The following is a 13540-nucleotide window of genomic DNA, read 5'->3' as shown; positions in this document are numbered from 1 at the left end:
AGCTAGTACTCATAAGTCGGTACACAGAAAGAATGGATTTCTCAGCCATAAACAGCACCTACAAAATTCCTTTTTGCCACATGAAGCTAGAAAGACGGGGTGATATTAATGAAATGTAATGGAATAATGTGCTAGAATAGCTATAATTTTTAGACCTGATAAAATTGTAAACTAGACTAAAATGTGGGTGACAAATTTTGAGTCTAAGCTATTTCCCCAGAAAAACACAACAATTTATATAGTCAGTTTTCAATTATCTGCCCAAGGAGAAATAGCAATAATGGCAATTATCCAAAAGAGTAGATAATGAACAAATTCATTTCTACTTGACTTTGAAATCTTATTTTGTATTCTAAAACCAACATGTGAATGTAGATGCATTTTATATTCTGGAAAGTTGCAGTGCCTCTAACTTAAGTACTGAAATTATACTTTAGAAATCAGACTAAAGAAAGTAGCTTATGTTTTTCATCATTTCTTGTACAATACGTTCCCACTTTCTATATTATTGCTTTGAATAGATGTCATTATCTCTTAGGATAATATTCAGTTCATTCTAAAGCAGAGAAAATTTGCATGTATATGTTTTCTAGTTAATATTTTCCTGCATTGATGGCAATTAAGTATTTTGATTAAAAGGACACCCTCCTTTCCTGCCTCTGCTTTGCTAAAATTATGTTTTAATGTGTGAAAAGAAAAAAATCCCAAGACAAAACAGAATGGCTATTCAAGATAAACATATATCTAAGTAAGATTTAAGTTTTAAACCTACATCTGCCCATGGAAAATTGAGTTCGCGATATATACATTTTCCATACCTTTTTCTGGCCCTAGTTTGGTTATTTTTCACTCAGTGAATGCTGTGATGAATATTACAATACCTAGGATAGGGTCTGTCTCATGGTAGCATTCAGTAACTTCTCATTTCTTTCATTCTTTGCTTCCCTTTTCTTCGTTCAATAATGTTTTATAGAAGACGCTTCATATTAATGTTTCATGTATTTCAATGATGTTTATTTTTATTCTACTCTTTGCATAGTAAATTCTACAAAAGCAAGGAAATTTTTTAAAATATCCTAGAGTAAAATCTTCCAGGTGCTATTTTTCCAATGTCAATGTTCAGTACATGTTTAAATTCTTAAAAGCTACCTCCATTATTTTATCAATAATAAGCAAATAATCTAGTAAGAGATACAGCACTTTAAAGGGAAGAGTGAGGGTTCATGCAGACTAAAAACTGACTACATGCTCTCCCGTCTTATGCCTAGTTACATGGTACACTCCCATTATTCGAATAAGACATTTTTTACATAAGGCAAAAGATTCCCAAGTGTTGCAATACTTTTGATTGTTTGCTTTGGGCCTCTTTGGCTTTGGTATTTGACTTGATAAGCAATTGGTGTTTGACCAAATAGACTTGCTCTCCTTTAAAGTTCTGAAATTTGTCTTCAGTTGAACAAATGACAAGGCAATGAAGAGGTAGGTTAAGCAACTGTCTAGGCTGAGTAGGTCTAAGTTCAAACACTAGCTCCACTAATCCCAGGATGACACTGAACAATAGACTTGCTCTCCCTCGGTCATGTTTTCTCATTATTAAAATGAAGTTAATAGTACAAAACTAAGAGGATTGTGGAGATGATGACAGATAATACATGTAAGTAACTTGGTGTAGGCATTCAGTAAATGTTGGTAGTTGTTACAAATACTAGCTAACATTGATGTCTACCTATGCAAGCACCATCCTAAGCGCCTTCTATGTATTCATTTATTTGAACCTCATGACAACTCTAGGACTCAGGTACCATTATCATGACTTTGCACATGGGACCTAGAGAGGACCCTCTGAAGAGGAGCAGTGGAGCAGGGTCAGCACACAGCCTAAACAGGTGGACATGGACTAAGAGACATGAGATTATAGTCATAAGGATTCTCCAAGTTCAAGACAAATATACCGAGTATTTTAAATACCTGAAGCCAATTGGGTACTTTTGAGAACAGCTTTATGGAATCAGCCTGCTGGTATAAATAATACTTCCTCTTAGGGATCTTAGCGTCCAAGGGAGGAAACAGACTAAGAACAAAACAGAAAGTAAATAAATAATACAATTACAAATTGTGATAAGCACTATGAAGAAAACAAACAGGGTGCTCAGGTAGTGAAGAGGCGGAACCTGCTTTCGAAAGGGTGGTTAGAGGAGGTGTGAGAGTCAAGAGAGCTTTCCCCCATGGCCCTTACCTTCCGGGCAAATGAGAGGACCAGATAGACTGGGGCCGGGGATGTGGGATGACTAGTGAGTTGTGAGTAAAAGGAATCTATGGCATTTCCATGCTGGAGCATTTCATTGCTGTTGCAAGACTCCCTAGCTCCCTTTCCCTGTGGCATTCTGCTGGTGATGTGGCTCAAGATGTGGTTTCTCCTTCAGCCTGGAACCTGTGTGACTGCAAAGAACAGAGCCCCTCCCCCAACCCCCAACAATGGACCTGTAGCCTGAGCAAACAACAAGCTTTAATTGTCTTAAGCCACTAAGAAACTATCCTGACTATTATTATTAGGGGTTTTAAGACAAAAAGCGTTAAGCTTCACTGGTTTGTAAAATTGAAAGATAGCCAATATGGCTGGATTATAGCAAAGCAAGAAAAAGTAGCAAATTAGAGTTCTCCGTCTACTACCGGCTGCCTGCCTCAGGCTGTTCTGATGTTTATATTCCTGGCAATGCTTTAAGACAGATTAAGTAGCTTGACTGTAAATGCTTTTGATTTGTTTACACAAATCAAACTCTCATATTTTATCTCTGCCTCTGGATTTTGATAGTTTTTATCAAGAACTTTGCATGTGGGCTATTGATATGATAATACAATCCTAATGCCTTCCCAAGAGCTAAGAGCCTCTATCCTTTCAGTCAATACTGAGATGCACTTTGGTGTATGGGCCATTCATAGCTGAGGCTTCGGATGAGCAGTTCACAGCACTTTGCAATTGAATCATATGTAATACTGTGCAATTTTTAAGCTCTCAGTTTTTCATATCAATTTCCAATATTCTGGCAACAGAAGCTAGTGAAAAACCCAACTTTTATGGGACTTATCATAGGCCCTTGAATGTTTTAAGTCTTTTGCACTTAAGATCTTGTTTGCAAACAAAACAAAACCCCCTAGCAGAAAGCAAATTACAGGATACGCAATTTATCTTCTTTGGAAGAAAAGAAGAGCTGAGTCAGCCCTCATGATATTTGACAAGGAAGGTACTTTTTGTTTTTTGTTTTTTGCTTTTTGTTGTTGTTGTTGTTTTATACTTTAAGTGCTAGGGTACATGTGCATAACGTGCAGGTTTGTTACATATGTATACTTGTGCCATGTTGGTGTGCTGCACCCATCAACTCCTCAGCACCCATCAATTCATCATTTATATCAGGTATAACTCCCAATGCAATCCCTCCCCCTGCCCCGCTCCCCATGATAGGCCCCAGTGTGTGATGTTCCCCTTCCCGAGTCCAAGTGATCTCATTGTTCAGTTCCCACCTATGAGTGAGAACATGCGGTGTTTGGTTTTCTGTTCTTGTGATAGTTTGCTAAGAATGATGGTTTCCAGCTGCATCCATGTCTCTACAAAGGACGCAAACTCATCCTTTTTTATGGCTGCATAGTATTCCATGGTGTATATGTGCCACATTTTCTTAATCCAGTCTGTCACAGATGGACATTTGGGTTGATACCAAGTCTTTGCTATTGTGAATAGTGCTGCAATAAACATACGAGTGCATGTGTCTTTGTAGTAGAATAATTTATAATCCTATGGGTATATACCCAGTAGTGGGATGGCTGGGTCATATGGTACTTCTAGTTGTAGATCCTTGAGGAATTGCCATACTGTTTTCCATAATGGTTGAACTGGTTTACAATCCCACCAACAGTGTAAAAGTGTTCCTATTTCTCCACATCCTCTCCAACATCTGTTGTTTCCTGACTTTTTAATGATTGCCGTTCTAACTGGTGTGAGATGGTATCTCATTGTGGTTTTGATTTGCATTTCTCTGATGGTGAGTGATGATGAGCATTTTTCATGTGTCTGTTGGCTGTATGAATGTCTTCTTTTGAGAAATGTCTGTTCATATCCTTTGCCCACTTTTTGATGGGGTGTTGTTTTTTCTTGTATATTTGTTTGAGTTCTTGTAGATTCTGGATATTAGCCCTTTGTCAGATGAGTAGATTGCAAAAATTTTCTCCCATTCTGTAGGTTGTCTGTTCACTCTGATGGTAGTTTCTTTTGCTGTGCAGAAGCTCTTTAGTTTAATGAGATCCCATTTGTCAATTTTGGCTTTTGCTGCCGTTGCTTTTGGGTTTTAGACATGAAGTCCTTGCCCATGCTATGTCCTGAATGGTACTACCTAGATTTTCTTCTAGGGTTTTGATGGTATTAGGTCTAACATTTAAGTCTCTAATCCATCTTGAATTAATCTTCGTATAAGGAGTAAGGAAAGGATCCAGTTTCAGCTTTCTACTTATGGCTAGCCAATTTTCCCAGCACCATTTATTAAATAGGGAATCCTTTCCTCATTTCTTGTTTCTGTCAGGTTTGTCAAAGATCAGATGGCTGTAGATGTGTGGTATTATTTCTGAGGACTCTGTTCTGTTCCATTGGTCTATATCTCTGTTTTGGTACCAGTACCATGCTGTTTTGGTTACTGTAGCCTTGTAGTATAGTTTGAAGTCAGGTAGCGTGATGCCTCCAGCTTTTTCCTTTTGACTTAGGATTGTCTTGGCAATGCGGGCTCTTTTTTGGTTCCATATGAACTTTAAAGCAGTTTTTTCCAATTCTCTGAAGAAAGTCATTGGTAGCTTGATGGGGATGGCATTGAATCTATAAATAACCTTGGGCAGTATGGCCATTTTCACGATATTGATTCTTCCTATCCATGAGCATGGTATGTTCTTCCATTTGTTAGTGTCCTCTTTGATTTCACTGAGCAGTGGTTTGTAGTTCTCCTTGAAGAGGTCCTTTACATCCCTTGTAAGTTGGATTCCTAGGTATTTTATTCTCTTTGAAGCAATTGTGAATGGAAGTTCATTCCTGATTTGGCTCTCTGTTTGTCTGTTACTGGTGTATAAGAATGCTTGTGATTTTTGCACATTAATTTTGTATCCTGAGACTTTGCTGAAGTTGCTTATCAGCTTAAGGAGATTTTGGCTGAGACAATGGGGTTTCTAAATATACAATCATGTCATCTGCAAACAGGGACAACTTGACTTCTTCTTTTCCTAACTGAATGCCTTGATTTCTTTCTCTTGCCTGATTGCCCTAGCCAGAACTTCCAACACTATGTTGAATAGGAGTGGTGAGAGAGGGCATCCCTGTCTTGTGCCAGTTTTCAAAGGGAATTTTTCCAGTTTTTGCCCATTCAGTATGATATTAGCTGTGGGTTTGTCATAAATAGCTCTTATTATTTTGAGGTACGTTCCATCAATACCGAATTTCTTGAGCGTTTTTAGCATGAAGGGCTGTTGAATGCTGTCAAAAGCCTTTTCTGCATCTATTGAGATAATCATGTGGTTTTTGTCTTTGTCTCTGTTTATATGCTGGATTACGTTTATTGATTTGCGAATGTTGAACCAGCCTTGCATCCCAGGGATGAAGCCCACTTGATCATGGTGGATAAGCTTTTTGATGTGCTGCTGAATCCGGTTTGCCAGTATTTTATTGAGGATTTTTGCATCGATGTTCATCAGGGATATTGGTCTAAAATTCTCTTTTTTTGTTGTGTCTCTGCCAGGCTTTGGTGTCAGGATGATGTTGGCCTCATAAAATGAGTTAGGGAGGATTCCCTCTTTTTCTATTGATTGGAATAGTTTCAGAAGGAATGGTACCAGCTCCTCCTTGTACCTCTGGTAGAATTCAGCTGTGAATCCATCTGGTCCTGGACTTTTTTGGTGGGTAGGCTATTAATTGTTGCCTCAATTTCAGAGCCTGCTATTGGTCTATTCAGGGATTCAACTTCTTCCTGATTTAGTCTTGGGAGAGTGTAAGTGTCCAGGAAATTATCCATTTCTTCTAGATTTTCTAGTTGATTTGCGTAGAGGCATTTATAGTATTCTCTGATGGTAGTTTGTATTTCTGTGGGGTCGGTGGTGATATCCCCTTTATCATTTTTTATTGCGTCTATTTGATTCTTCTCTCTTTTCTTCTTTATTAGTCTTGCTAGCGGTCTGTCAATTTTGTTGATCTTTTCAAAAAACCAACTCCTGGATTCATTGATTTTTGGAGGGTTTTTTGTGTCTCTATCTCCTCAGTTCTGCTCTGATCTTAGTTATTCTTGCCTTCTGCTAGCTTTTGAATGTGTTTGCTCTTGCCTCTCTAGTTCTTTTAATTATGATGTTAAAGTGTCAATTTTAGATCTTTCAGCTTACTTATGGGCATTTAGTGCTATAAATTTCCCTCTACACACTGCTTTAAATGTGTCCCAGAGATTCTGGTATGTTGTATCTTTGTTCTCATTGGTTTCAAAGAACATCTTTATTTCTGCCTTCATTTCGTTATGTACCCAGTAGTCATTCAGGAGCAGGTTGTTCAGTTTCCATGTAGTTGAGCGGTTTGATGAGTTTCTTAGTCCTGAGTTCTAGTTTGATTGCACTGTGGTCTGAGAGACAGTTTGTTATAATTTCTGGTCTTTGACATTTGCTGAGGAGTGCTTTACTTCCAATTATGTGGTCAATTTTGGAATAAGTGCGATGTGGTGCTGAGAAGAATGTATATTCTGTTGATTTGGGGTGGAGAGTTCTATAGATGTCTATTAGGTCCGCTTGGTACAGAGATGAGTTCAATTCCTGGATATCCTTGTGAACTTTCTGTCTCGTTGATCTGTCTAATGTTGACAGTGGAGTGTTGAAGTCTCCCATTATTATTGTATGGGAGTCTAAGTCTCTTTGTAAGTCTCTAAGGACTTGCTTTATGAATCTGTGTTCTCCTGTATTGGGTGCATATATATTTAGGATAGTTAGCTCTTCCTGTTGAATTGATCCCTTTACCATTTTGTAATGACCTTCTTTGTCTCTTTTGATCTTTGATGGTTTAAAGTCTGTTTTATCAGAGACTAGGATTGCAACCCCTGCTTTTTTTGTTCTCCATTTGCTTGGTAGATCTTCCTCCATCCCTTTATTTTGAGCCTATGTATGTCTCTGCATGTGAGATGGGTCTCCTGAATACAGCAGACTGATGGGTCTTGACTCTTTATCCAGTTGCCAGTCTGTGTCTTTTAATTGGAGCATTTAGTCCATTTACATTTAAGGTTAATATTGTTATGTGTGAACTTGATCCTGCCATTATGATATTAACTGGTTATTTTGCTCATTAGTTGATGCAGTTTCTTCCTAGCCTCAATGGTCTTTACATTTTGGCATGTTTTTGCAATGGCTGGTACCGGTTGTTCCTTTCCATGTTTAGGGCTTCCTTCAGGGTCTCTTGTAAGGCAGGCCTGGTGGTGACAAAATCTCTTAAGCATTTGCTTATCTGTAAAGGATTTTATTTCTCCTTCACTGATGAAACTTAGTTTGGCTGGATATGAAATTCTGGGTTTAAAATTCTTTTCTTTAGGAACGTTGAATATTGGCCCCCACTCTCTTCTGGCTTGTAGAGTTTCTGCGAGAGATCTGCTGTTAGTCTGATGGGCTTCCTTTGTGGGTAACCCGACCTTTCTCTCTGGCTGCCCTTAAGATTTTTTCCTTCATTTCAACTTGGTGAATCTGGCAATTGTGTGTCTTGGAGTTGCTCTTCTCGAGGAGTATCTTTGTGGCGTTCTCTGTATTTCCTGAATTTGAATGTTGCCTGCCCTACTAGGTGGGGAAGTTCTCCTGGATGATATCCTGAAGAGTGTTTTCCAACTTGGTTCCATTTTCCCCCTCACTTTCAGGCACCCCAATCAGACGTAGATTTGGTCTTTTTACATAATCCCATACTTCTTGCAGGCTTTGTTCATTTCTTTTTCTTCTTTTTCTTGGGTTTCTCTTCTCGCTTCATTTCATTCATTTGATCCTCAATCGCTGATACTCTTTCTTCCAGTTGATCGAGTCGGTTACTGAAGCTTGTGCATTTGTCACGTATTTCTCGTGTCATGGTTTTCATCTCTGTCATTTCGTTTATGACCTTCTCTGCATTAATTAGTCTAGCTGTCATTCTTCCACTCTTTTTTCAAGATTTTTAGTTTCTTTGCGCTGGGTACGTAATTCCTCCTTTAGCTCTGAGAGTTTGATGGACTGAAGCCTTCTTCTCTCATCTCGTCAAAGTCATTCTCTGACCAGCTTTGATCCGTTGCTGGTGATGGGCTGCGCTCCTTTGCAGGGGGAGATGCGTTCTTATTTTTTGAATTTCCAGCTTTTCTACCTTGCTTTTTCCCCATCTTTGTGGTGTTATCTGTCTCTGGTCTTTGATGATGGTGACGTACTGATGGGGTTTTGGTATAGGTGTCCTTCCTGTTTGATAGTTTTCCTTCTGACATTCAGGACCCTCAGCTGTAGGTCTGTTGGAGATTGCTTGAGGTCCACTCCAGACCCTGTTTGCCTGGGTGTCAGCAGCAGAGGTTGCACAAGATAGAATATTGCTGTACAGCGAGTGTATCTGTCTGATTCTTACTTTGGAAGCTTCCTCTCAGGGGTGTACTCCACCGTGTGAGGTGTGGGGTGTCAGACTGCCCCTAGTGGGGGATGTCTCCCAGTTAGGCTACTCAGGGGTCAGAGACCCACTTGAGCAGGCAGTCTGTCCCTTCTCAGATCTCAACCTCCGTGTGGGGAGATCCACTGCTCGCTTCAAAGCTGTCAGACAGAGTCGTTTGCGTCTGCAGAGGTTTCTGCTGCTTTTGTTGTTGTTGTTGTTAACTGTGCCTTGTCCCCAGAGGTGGAGTCTACAGAGACAGGCAGGTTTCCTTGAGCTGCTGTGAGCTCCACCCAGTTCGAGCTTCCCAGCAGCTTTGTTTACCTACTTAAGCCTCAGCAATGGTGGGCGCCCCTCCCCAAGCCTCGCTGCAGCCTTGCGGTTAGATCGCAGACTGCTGTGTTAGCAATCAGGGAAGCTCCGTGGGTGTGTGACCCCCCCGGCCAGGTGTGGGATACAATCTCCTGGTGTGCCCGTTTGCTTAAAGCGCAGTATTGGGGTGGGAGTCACCCGATTTTCCAGGTGTTGTGTGTCTCAGTTCCCCTGGCTAGGAAAAGGGATTCCCTTCCCCCTTGCACTTCCCAGGTGAGGGGATGCCTCGCCCTGCTTCAGCTCTCGCTGGTTGGGCTGCAGCAGCTGACCAGCACCGATTGTCCGGCACTCCCTAGTGAGATGACCCCAGTACCTCAGTTGAAAATGCAGATATCAGCAGCCTTCTGTGTCGCTCGTGCTGGGAGTTGGAGACTGGAGCTGTTCCTATTCGGCCATCTTGCTCCGCCCCCATGTGTCTACTGCTTTTTTTTAAGATGGAGTTTCACTCGTGTCCCTGGATAGAGTGCAGTGGCATGATCTCTGCTCACTGCAACCTCTGCCTCCCAGGTTCAAGTGATTTTCCTGCCTCAGCCTCCCAAGTAGCTGGACTTACAGGCATGTGCCACCACACCTGGCTAATTTTTGTATTTTTAGTAAAGACAGGGTTTCAGCATGTTGGCCAGGCTGTTCTCGAGCTCTTGACTTCTGGTGATCCACCTGCCTCTTCCTCCCAAAGTGCTGAGATTACAGGCGTGAGTCACTGCACCCAGCCTAGGAAAGTATCTTTTTTATCCTTGACACTGCTCAGATAGAGCCACTGATATTATAACTGCCTTTATTGAAATTTGGTAGCTTTAAAGGAAGTACATCTGTTGGTTATTACAGTCATTCTTGTACAGTTCTTAAAGTCTTAAGGATTTTTACTTGAGGTGAATGAAATCTCACTAAAGAAAAGGAAAGTTGGGAAGGGGAAAGGAAATGGATCTAAAATTAAAATTGTGTCCTTAATATAGTCTAGGCTTAGCGTTAGGTGCTTTCATCTGCATTACTAGCCCCTATACCTATACAGTGGAGGAAGCAGCTCAGAGAAGTTATGATCACCCAGCCATTGAGTGGCAGACCAAGGAAGAGGTCTTCTCCCTCTAAAGACCTTGGTTTTTCCTCTTTATTATGTAGACTAGAATGTAAAAGTCTCCTGTGCCATCCCCACAGTCAAATCCAAAATGGCCATATCTCGCATTCCAAGAATCCTACATTTCCAAAATTTAAGAGTTCTCTAAAAAATAAATGCTAGGTCACTACTACATATTGATTTATTACATATCTACGTTCAGAAGAGGCTCTAAACAGAGCTAGTTATAATAAGCTGTGCTCTGCTAATTGTGCATCTTCCCTTTGTTCCGCTTCATCCTGTGTAATTAGCACAGTCTTGAAAATAGAATTTTCCACGACATTACAATTCTTACACAGCACACTCTCTAATTATTTCATATCTTCACATTAGGGACCAAGATACTTATGGTGGAGGGTGGAATTCTGTTTGTTGTTTAATTACTTAAAGAAGGAGCACAGGAAAACCAAGACAAAGAGATTATTAAAATAATGTTTACACTTGACTCTGAGTTGCCTACACACAGACCAAGGCACAGGCATACATTTCTTCTTGCCTTCTCACTCCCACCTGGCTTTAGACCTCATCTCTCTTGGCACTGGTTTCATCTCAGTTATGCCTCTTACCACCTCTTCCTATCAAGGACTTGCTTATTCTTCAAGCCCCACTCAAAATACACTCCTCCACATGTCTTTTCAGATGCCCACAGTGAAAATTAAGCTCCTTCTTCCCATACCCGAGGGCACTTTTTACTAATCTTACAGCATCTCTCTGCATTGTACTATGAGGACAAGGGTGGGACAGAGAATGCTGATGATTCAGTCTTCCTGGGCATATAGATAGACAGCATTTCCTAGCCTTCCTTAGAGTTGGGCATGACCACATAATAAATTTCTAGCAATGCGAATTGAGTAGAAGTGACGTGCTTCATTTGGAAGCCAGGGTTTTGAGGAAGGAGATATGCCTCCTCCATGCTTTTTGCCTTGCTGCCATCAGTAAAGGAACTCTGAAACCCACAGGCAGGGGCCTCATGGGGTGAAGAAAGCCTGGGTTCCCAAATCACCAGGTGAAAAGCTTTCTGGCCAAGCAGCAACGCTAGGTTGTTACACAAATAAGAAATAACCACCTATTGCTTTAAGGCTTAGAAATTTAGGGCTTATTTGTTACAGTTGCTGGTATGCACCTAACAGAGAGTATGCATCTTTCTAAGTGTGTGCATGAGTGTGTGTGATTTTAGAAGCCCCAAAAGGACTGGGACTAAAAAAAATCATTCTTAACTGTGTGTAAAATTAAACTGAATTGGTGCCTCATTTGGAAATGGAGCAGATGGTCATTAAAATGAAGAGTGGAAGATAACTCTAAAGCATCTCCAATATTGGGAATGCCGTTTTCTCATTTGCAAGCAGCTGTCTAGAATTTTGTCAACAATCTCATAGGTGACTAATTTGGTATAGAGAACAAAAGGAATACCCAGTTAGTTTTCATGTTAAAATGTGCCCTGGTTCATTTCTCATTCAAATATTCATTATTTCAATCAACAAGTACATATGGAACACATTCTACATGCCAGGCAGCCCTCTAACAGTGCTGATGCATTAACAGTGGCCCCAGCTCATTCCAAGTAGACAGGCCAGTGGGGGAACCAAATATCCACTAAACTCATCACACTGCTGAATATGCTCTCAGCATATCACCGAGGTTCTCTGGTTCCTCTCTTGGAAAATAAGAATGATAATACTATTTCTCTAATTTTTAATTAGATAATATTTAGATATAACAATTATAAAATATTTAGCAGTGTGCTTGACACTTGAACTTGGCAAGCGTGTGATACTTCTTAGCTATTATTATTTGCTTTGATTTAGAGAAATACTATGAGATTGTATAATAAAGGAATCTGACTAGGCTGAGGAAGGGGTGTGTGGAACACAACAGTTTCCTCTGTAAATGACTCCTGATATGATAGTTGAGAATTGGGAAGAATATTCCAAATTTTTAAAACTAGAGTAAAAACAGTATATTCAAAGAACCCATGATGGAGACTTTATTTTCAGGAGTTAAAAGAAAAAGCTAGTTTAGCTGGAGTCTAGAAAGCAAGGGGAAAACTGCAGCAGGATAAGACCATGCAGAGCCATGGGAACCACCACATAGCCTTGCTAAGAATTTCTTAGCTTTCTTGCTAAGCACAACAGAAAATCATGGTATGATTTCCAGTAAGTCATGGCACAGAATGATATGATCAGATTTAGTTTTTAGAAAGATCACTGTAGCTGGAGTGTAAAGAAAGAGAATTAGAGGACAGACTGAGAATAGGCAGCTACTTGCAACTTGCAACTTGAAAAGTTAATATAGGAGTCAAGATAAGAGATACCCATAGCTTGAGTGGTGGTAGTGGAGCTTGAGAGAAGTAGAGATATAAAGAAATTTCTGAAGTGACATTGGCAGGATATGGTGATGGATTAGGTACAGAGTTAAGAGGGAGAGAGCTGTTAGGAATGGCTCCAGGTCTTTCGGATACAGAGAAGTATGTTTCACAGAGGTGGGAAACCCTGAAAGAAGATCAGGGTTGCAGGATCATGGATTTACCTTTGCATATGTTGCATTCAGATGCCCTTCAGATATCCAAGTACACAATTAGATGCATGGGTCTGGAGATCCATAGAGAGAGATCTCTGAGCTAGAATACAAACTTAAGAGTTATTCACATGCAGAAGGCAACAGAGGCCACGGGCAGGAAAAAAAAAAAATGACATTGGAAACAAACAAAACTGCCTGTAATCCCAGCACTTTGGGAGCCCAAGGCGGGCGGATCACGAGGTCAGGAGATCGAGACCATCCTGGCTAACACAGTGAAACCCCATCTCTACTAAAAATACAAAAAATTAGCCAGACGTGGTGGCGGGTGCCTGTAGTCCTAGCTACTCGGGAGGCTGAGGTAGGAGAATGGCATGAACCCGGGAGGTGGAGCTTGCAGTGAGCAGAGATTGCGCCACTGCACTCCAGCCTGGACGACAGAGCAACACTCCGTCTCAAAAAAAAAGAAAAGAAGCAAAACTTAGAGTGAGAAGAAAAGAAGGTCTAGGACCTTGCCTTGAGGAGCTTCCTCCAAAGGAGACAATGTTAGGGCTCTCCAGAGAAAAAGAACCAATAAGATATTTGTAGGGGTGTGTGTGTGTAAGATTATATATATATATATATTATATACACATATATAAAGAGGCTACCAATAGAAGATAATTCTCTTACTAATTCCACATTGTCAGGCTGAGAGTACACCATAAATAATTTTTCCCCTTAGAGCACGTTTATCATTTTCACTTCTGAGACAGGGATCGATCCCTTTTCTCTGACCCACCCAGGGCAGTTGTTCAGAAAGCACAGCACTCTTGATTGCAGCTCCTATAGAAATTAGAGACACTGTGATCGTGCATCTGCCCCCTCTGACTTTGTCTCGGGCTTAGGCAAGGAGTCTGTGCCAC

The 13540-nt window shown here is 40.6% G+C and overlaps 1 long non-coding RNA gene across 1 annotated transcript; it reads right to left on the bottom strand.

The window, feature by feature from the left end:
- Positions 1 to 1968: 1968 nt before the first annotated feature.
- On the bottom strand, positions 1969 to 12795 carry LOC117094907. Its single transcript, XR_004441720.1, has 2 exons — positions 12648 to 12795; positions 1969 to 2071 (listed from the first exon to the last, which is right to left on the bottom strand). It is a non-coding gene; the product is annotated as an uncharacterized LOC117094907 (long non-coding RNA).
- Between the last annotated feature and the right edge of the window lie 745 nt (positions 12796 to 13540).

This window comes from Trachypithecus francoisi, unplaced genomic scaffold, assembly GCF_009764315.1.
Source record: "Trachypithecus francoisi isolate TF-2019V2 unplaced genomic scaffold, Tfra_2.0 Lachesis_group13, whole genome shotgun sequence".
NCBI lineage: Eukaryota > Metazoa > Chordata > Mammalia > Primates > Cercopithecidae > Trachypithecus > Trachypithecus francoisi.
The sequence above is the reverse complement of the archived record's forward strand: the minus strand, read 5'-3'. Positions and strand labels throughout refer to the sequence as shown.